We start from the raw sequence: 7,818 nt of genomic DNA, 5'->3' as shown, positions 1-7,818 counted from the left end.
TGGATCTTTCTCTTTTTTGATAACCCATCTACATCTACCTGATTCAAATTGGTTCTCAGCCCTCTTACTTCTTAGGTGAACTTACTGGGGTTCATGGCCTCTAATTGCCAAATTCAACTGCTTACTCAACATCTTTACTTTGCTATATCTAATCTTTTCAATATTTAATAGATACCTCAAATGTTAAATATTTAGAGAACTATTGACTATAAAGTAGGTATGGTTACGGAATTTGTTTTATTTTTCTAAAAGTACTCAGTATATAGTAAAGGCATGTTAAATGTTTATTGAATGAATTTTCCCTCCAAATCTGTATTTTATCATATATATATATATTTTTTTTTACTTTAGTTAAGTGTACTGCTATATATCCAGCTGACCAAGCTAGAAAACTTAAAGACATTCTCAATTCTTTCTGTACTTGCCTGCCACATCAAATCAATCATTCAATCGCTAATTCTACATGAGAAATGTATCTATAATTTATGACTTCCTATTACTACTATCACTGTATATTCTTGTCTTCCCTAGCAGAAGCATTACACTTCTTTTATGAACAGAATTGTGCCCCCCCATCCCAATTCACATGATGAAGCCCTAACCCCACTACCAGAACGTGACTGCACTTGGAGACAGGAACTTTAAAGAGCCGAGTTAAAATGAGGTCATTAGGCCGGTGGACGTGGCCGAGTGAGCACTTTGAAGACTCCCCTCCTGCAGTCGTCATGTCTAAGTCAGAGTCTCCCAAAGAGCCGGAACAGCTGCGGAAGCTCTTTATCCGAGGTTTGAGCTCTGAAAGAACTGATGAGCGACGGGAAATGCTCACAGACTGCGTGGTGATGAGAGACCCGAACAGCAAGCCCAGAGGCCTTGGGTTTGTCACGAATGCCACTGTGGGAGAGGTGGATGCAGCCATGAATGCAAGGCCACACAGGTGGACGGAAGAGTTGTGGAACCAAAGAGGGCTGTCTCAAGAGAAGATTCTCAAAGACCTGGTGCCCACTTAACTATGAAAAAGATTTTTGTTGGTGGTATTAAAGAAGACACTGGAGAACATCACCTAAGAGATTATTCTGAACGGTCTGGGAAAATCGAAGTGAGTGACATCATGACTGACCGAGGCAGTGGCAAGAAGAGAGGCTTTGCTTTTGTGACCTTTGCTGACCATGGCTCTGTAGACAAGATTGTCATTCAGAAATACCATCCTGTGAATGGACACAACGTGAAGTAAGGAAAGCCCTGTCTAAGCAAGAGATGGCTAGTGCTTCGTCCAGCCCACGAGGTCGAAGTGGCTCTGAAAACTTTGGAGGCGGTCGTGGAGGTGGTTTCGGTGGGAATGACAACTTTGGTCGTGGAGGAAACTTCAGTGTGGTGGCTTTGGTGGCAACGTGGTGGTGGCGGCTTTGGTGGCAGTGGGTGGCTATAATGGATTTGGTAGTGGCGGTGTTATGGAGGAGGCGGCGACGCTGTGGGAGTGCTGGACAGGGTTATGGAAGCCAGGGCCGTGGCTATGGCGGGAGCGGCAGCTGTGGCCGCTGTAACAGCCGAGGCGGCGGCGGCGGCTGTGGCGGTGGTAGTGGAAGCAGTTTTGGAGGTGGCGGAAGCTACAATGATTTTGGCAATTACAACAATCAGTCTTCAAATTTTGGGCCCATGAAAGGCAGGAACTTGGGAGGCAGAAGCTCTGGCCCCTATGGTGCTGGAGGCCAATACTTTGCCAAACCGCGACACCAAGGTGGCTGTGGCAGTTCGGGCAGCAGCAGCTAAGGCCGTGGCGAGGCTTTAATCCCTGCCAGGAAACCAGGCTTCGCAGGAGAGGAGAGCCAGAGAGGTGGCAGGGAAGCTGCAGGTTCCAACAGATTGTGCCCTCAGCCTAGCACAGTGCTGGCAGGGCCCAGCTGCTACAAAGAAGACGTGTTTTAGACAATACTCATGCGAACGGGCAAAAAATCTCGAGGACTGTATTTATGACTAATTGTATAACAGGTTATTTTAGTTTCTGTTCTGTGGAAAGTGAAAGCATTCCAACAAAGGGTTTTAATGTAGTGGTTTTTGTGTTTGGTTTTTTTTGCACTCATGCTGTTGATTGCTAAATGTAATAGTCTGATCATGACGCTGAATAAATGTGTCTTTTTAAAAATAAATAAATAAATGAGGTCATTAAGGTGAGCCCTAATCCAATCTGATTGGTATCCTTAGAAGAATGGGGTAATAGGACACACAAAAGGACACCAAGGATGTGGGCACACAGAGAAAAGACCATGTGAGGACACACAGGAAGGCTGCCTTCTGCAAGCCAAGGAGAGAGGCCTCAGAAGAAACCGACTCTGCCAACACCCTGATCTTAGACTTCAGCCTCCAGGATTGTGAGGAAATGAACTTCTAGATCTAAGTCACCCAGTCTCTGCTGGTTTGTTCTGGCAGCCCTGGCAGACCAAATACATTTTCCCTAAAAAGATCCTCCAGCTTTAGTCTTCCTTAACCCAACCCATTCCAATTTGTTGTGAAATACAAATAAGAAAATATATGTGAAAGATATTGTAAATTTGATATTGTTCTAATATTTGGTCATCATTCATTATGAATTTACATTGTTTTAACTCTTAGTGAGATTTTAAGGCAAATAATCTCTGAAGGATTTAAAATGGACCTTACATTTGGCTAGACACCTGGAATATACCAGAATGCCTTTTCCCTTTTCTTGACTTCTCCTCTTTCTCCCACTTTTTATAAAGGAAACAGAAGAAAAAAAATCACTCAAATAGAGAACAGCATAAAGGATTTTCCCATGTTGGAGGCATAACCTGGATGAAGGAAATTATGAGAAATTAAAGAGAAAGTTGAGTATTTTAGAAAGATACAGATGTAAGAATAAATATTTTGTTCAGTACAAGTGGAGGAAACAAATTTTTTGTAGTAAAAAAAAAAAGGACTGATATTCTAGAAAAGGCTAAACAAAAGGTGCTGTGCCTCTTGAGCCCTCAGAATGGCTCCCTGTTGGTTAATGTGAGGAAATGAGGACATTTCTTACGCAACAAACAGATTAATAAATGAAATTAGTGACAAATGGAAGGTTGCCTGAAGTTCCAGTTTTATGGCCCTTTCCTAACTGTCACCCAAAACATTCTGAAGAAATATGTGTATACATCTCTCCCCCTGGGGTTATATTTTAAAAGTTAATCCTTCGTTTTGTTAACCTGTAAATTTATGGATTTATAATTCTCTTGCATTGCTGGAACTGCAGAGAAAATAATTGTATCTCCAAAGAAAGAAAATAACAGAGTTGCATTTCTTCCTCCATTTCTGGCTTAACTGATGGACTGGAAAAGCCCCACATGTGGCCTCACTTGTTCTCACTACTGCTCCTTACTCACTCTGCCTTTTTACAGCAGTACCCTCAGCCATTTTAAAGGTACGCGTCAGGTATCAATCTGCAAATGCCCCACTTTCAGGGCAGACATGTCACTCTATATATGATTCCTGAAGTCCCTTCCCTGGGCTCAGTTGGAGGAGAAGTTACCCCAATAGCACTTAAAATCTTTCTTTCAGGGAACTTCTTTATCAATCAGTTTTCCATTTATCCCTTTGAGGTGGATGATAAGTGGCCGGCCACTCACAAAGTCCCTGTCACAATACCATGGAATATCCTGCATCTGTTCACTCTGCCCCTAGGCTCCTCTGAGACAACAGGAGAAATCCAAAAAGTCACATTTAGCATCTGCTATACTTTCTCCACTGTCTAGACTTACCCTGTGGAATCCACAACTATCTAAGTATGTAACTTCTCAACAATAACAATAACAAAAACCAAATTTTTAGTTAAATTGCAAATTCTATCTTTAAAAGTTTCCAGAAATTGTGTTCTCATTGTTTATATTAATATTTAATTTTGGACAGACTTCCATTTAAAAAAATTTTTTTTTTATTGATTTTAGGAAGGGAGAAGGAGAGAGAGAGAGAAATCGATGAAAGAGAAAGTCAATTGGCCACCTCCTCCTGCATGCTCCACACTGGGAATCCGGCGCACAACCTGGGCATGTGTCCTGACTGGGAGTCAAACTATCAACCTCTTGGTGCATAGGTCATTGCTCAGCCACTGAGCCACAGCAGCTGGGCCAGACTCATTTTTTTTAAGATAAGGGTTTCTAGAGCTAAATCGACACTGTCTGTCCTCACTCCCCCATTCTAAAAAATAATCCAAATTCCCCTTCTGATTTCATTTTTTTTTATGTAGTTTTGTTCTTCCAGGAATTTGTGAGTTAGAGCTTAGCAGCATTGTGGACACTCTGCTCCCACCCCCGCCTTGTGCACCCACCACATTGCCATGGGTTGTTTATCTCTCACATCTTTAGTAAAACTTTTATTGCCTTGTGCTTGGATTACACAGTAGCCTATGTTAACCACTCTCCACATCTTCATCTTTTATTTCTCCAACTCCCTGACTACTATCACCAAGTTATCATTTGCATATCACATTTTCCATCTCACTCTCCCACTTAAAAGCCTTCAAGCTTTTATTGTCCATAAAGTAGAACTTGAGCTCCATACCCTGATGCTTTAGAATTATGATTATGATAAATCATTCTCCATTCCATGAATGCTCCAGTACATATCTTTCCACTCCAGTCCATTTCCTTTTTTTTACATAATACTACAAAACTCATCTGACACTTTTCTATTTTTACCTTTTTCTTTCCTAGACTTTAAAAACTTTTTTACTGCAGTATGGTTGACATACTTTACTATATTAGTTTCAGGTATACAACATAGTGATTCGACACTTATATGCCTTATGAAATGATAATCATAATAAGTTAGTAATTATGTCACCATATAAAGTTATTACAATATTATTGATTATATTCTCTCTGCTACATATTACATCTCTGTAACTTATTTATTTTATAATTGGAAGTTTGTACCTTAATCTCTTTCACTTATTTTGTTAATGTCCCCACTTACCTTTCCTCTGGCAACCATCAATTTGTTCTCTGTGTCTATGAGTCTGTTTATGTTTTGTTTTGTTTGTTCATTTTTTTAATTCCACATAAAAGTGAAATCATACAGTATTTGTCTTTGTCCAACTTATTAACATAATAGCCTCTAGGTCTATCCATGTTATTACAACTTGCAAGATTCTATGCTCTTTTATGGCTAATATTCCGTTGTATACATATAACACATCTTCTTTATCCATTCTTCTATTGATGGATACCTTGCTTGCTTTCCTAGCTTGGCTTTTGTAAATAACACTACAATGAACATAGAGGTGTACATATCTTTTCAAATTAATGTTTTCAGTTTTTTATTCATGATTTTACCAAAGTCTTCTACTTTTTCTTCCTTATCGCATTTCTTTTCTTCATCTATTTAAACAATATATATCAGTCAATTTGTGGAGTTAACAGAGCACGGGCCCAGGAGTTAGCAGCTCTTTGTTTAACCGTGAAGAAGCATACACAGACTAGGAAAAGTGAAAACTATGACCTCAAAGCCAAGGTCATAGGCTTCTTCTCTGTGATCTTGATCATTACTTCACTTGTTTGGTCCTGTTTTGCTCATCTTTAAAATGGAAAGTTATATTAGATTATATCTGTCCTTGGTCCTACTTCTAATAGTTTATTAATCTATGAATTTGATTATTTTATATAAACTTTTTTGAATAATCCAGCAAAATTGATGCTACCCTTACCAAATTAATATTTGCAAATCATATTTAAATCCTTATAATAATGTAATAGGTCCTGTTCTATGTACTTATTTACTATGTATTTTTTACTTTCTTTCTTTTTTTTTTTTATCTTTATTGTTGAATGTAGAATGTATTACAGATGTTCCACATTTTCTCCCCCATTGACTCCCTCCTCCCCACTCCCGCCTCCCTCCCACCTTCTCCCACACTATTGTCTGTGTCCATTGGTTATGCATATAAGTTCTTTGGTTTATTTCTTCCCACCCCCCCAGCCCCTTTCCCTTTGAGGTTTGTCAGTTTAGCAACCAATTTGTACTTCTTAATCCCTTCACCTTTTTCACCCATTCCCCCAAACCCCCTCCCATCTGGCAACCAACAAAATGTTCTCTGTATCTATGAGAATGTTTCTGTTCTACCTGTTCATTTTGTTTGTAGATTCCATTGTTGATAGATATGTATTCGTTACCATTTTGTTTGTTCATATATTTTATCTTTTTCTTCAAAAAGACCCTTCATCATTTCATATAATAACGATTTGGTGGTGATGAACTCCTTTAACTTTGTCTTGTCTGGGAAAATCCTTAAAAGGCCATCGATTCTAAATGACAGCTTTGCAGGATAGAGTAATCTTGGTTGTAGGTTCTTGCTTTCCATCACTCTGAATATTTCTTGCCACTCCCTTCTGGCCTGCAAAGTTTCTTTTGAGAAATCAGCTGACAGCCTTATGGGAACGCCCTTGTAGGTAACTAGCTGCCTTTCTCTTGCTGCTTTTAAGATTCTCTCTTTGTCTTGAACCTTTTGCATTTTGATGATGATGTGTCTTGGTGTGGGCCTCTTGGGGTTCACCTTGTTTGGGACTCTCTGTGCTTCCTGGACTTGTATGTCTGTTTCCTTCACCAAGTTAGGAAAGTTTTCTGCCATTATTGTTTCAAACAGGTTTTCGATTTCTTGTTCTCTCTCTTCTCCTTCTGGCACCCCCAAGATGCGAATGTTGGCACGCTTGAAGTTGTCCCAGAGGCTCCTTACACTATCCTCATTTTTTTGGATTTTTTTTTCTTTTTGCTGTTCTGATTGGGCGTTTTTTGCTTCCTTATATTCCAAATCGATGGTTTGCTCCTTGGATTTACATACTCTATTATTGAAGCTGTGTAAATTATTCTTTATTTCAGTTAAAGCCTCCTTCGTTTCTAACTGTGCATAGATCATTTCTGACTGGTCTTTTTTTATGCACTTGAGGCCCTCACTGAGTTCACTGAGCATCCTTATAAGCAATATTTTGAACTCAGCATCTGTTAGGTTGCTTATCTCCATTTCGCTTAGTTCTTTTCTTGGGGTTTTGTCCTGTTCTTTCATTTGGGACCTGTTTCTTTGTCTCCTCATTTTGGCTGCCTCCCTGTGTTTGTTTCTGTGTATTACTTAACGAGCGATATGGGGCTAGCTGAGACCAGATGCTGCTTGTTTGAAAAAATTTAGGAAAACCTGAAGCAGGATCCAAGTCAGGCCAATCCTATGGTTAAGCAAGTGCCAACAGCTTGGGTGGGCGTGAAAGTTGGGCGGGGCGGGGCGGGGCTTCAGGGAGTCAGCAGGGCGGGGCTACCAGCGTGAGCCAGGTTGCTGGAGTCCCAGATATGGCGACTGTCTGCTGCCCCAGGGAAGGGCTCACCAAAGGAACAAAGGCCTCTGACAGTACGTCTGTCCCCGAGAAAGCCCCCTCTCCAGCCCTCGCTCCAGTGCCAAACAGCTCTTCCCTGTATGTCTCTGGTGCCCCTCGAGCTGCCTCCCCTCCGAGCTTAGAGGGAGAGAGTCCGATAAGTCCGTGCGCGGGCCCTTTAGGGAGCTGCCTGGGGTTCCAGCCGCCTCAGCCTCCCTGAGCCTCAGTTCCCGCTGGTTTTTCCAGCCAGAATTTATGGGGACTTCTCTTCTGGCACTGGAACCCTGAGCAGGGCACCTGGTGTGGGACGGGGACCCCTGAGTCCTCAGGAAGGACCTTCCCAGCCGAGGTGTCCTCCTGATTTCTATCCGCCACACGTGGGTGTGGGACCAGCCCTACGCGCCGCCCCTCCTACCAGTCTCGATGCAGCTTCTTTAATTCCGTAGTTGTAGGACTTCCATTCAGCTTGATTTCA

General features: G+C 41.3%; 1 pseudogene; it reads left to right on the top strand.

Moving 5' to 3' along the window:
• The first annotated feature begins 725 nt into the window (after nucleotides 1–725).
• Nucleotides 726–1,767, top strand: LOC118617705 (annotated as a pseudogene).
• Nucleotides 1,768–7,818: the final 6,051 nt, after the last annotated feature.

This window comes from Molossus molossus, unplaced genomic scaffold, assembly GCF_014108415.1.
Source record: "Molossus molossus isolate mMolMol1 unplaced genomic scaffold, mMolMol1.p scaffold_m16_p_5, whole genome shotgun sequence".
NCBI lineage: Eukaryota > Metazoa > Chordata > Mammalia > Chiroptera > Molossidae > Molossus > Molossus molossus.
Note: the sequence above shows the minus strand (reverse complement) of the source record. Positions and strands in the feature narration are given on the sequence as shown.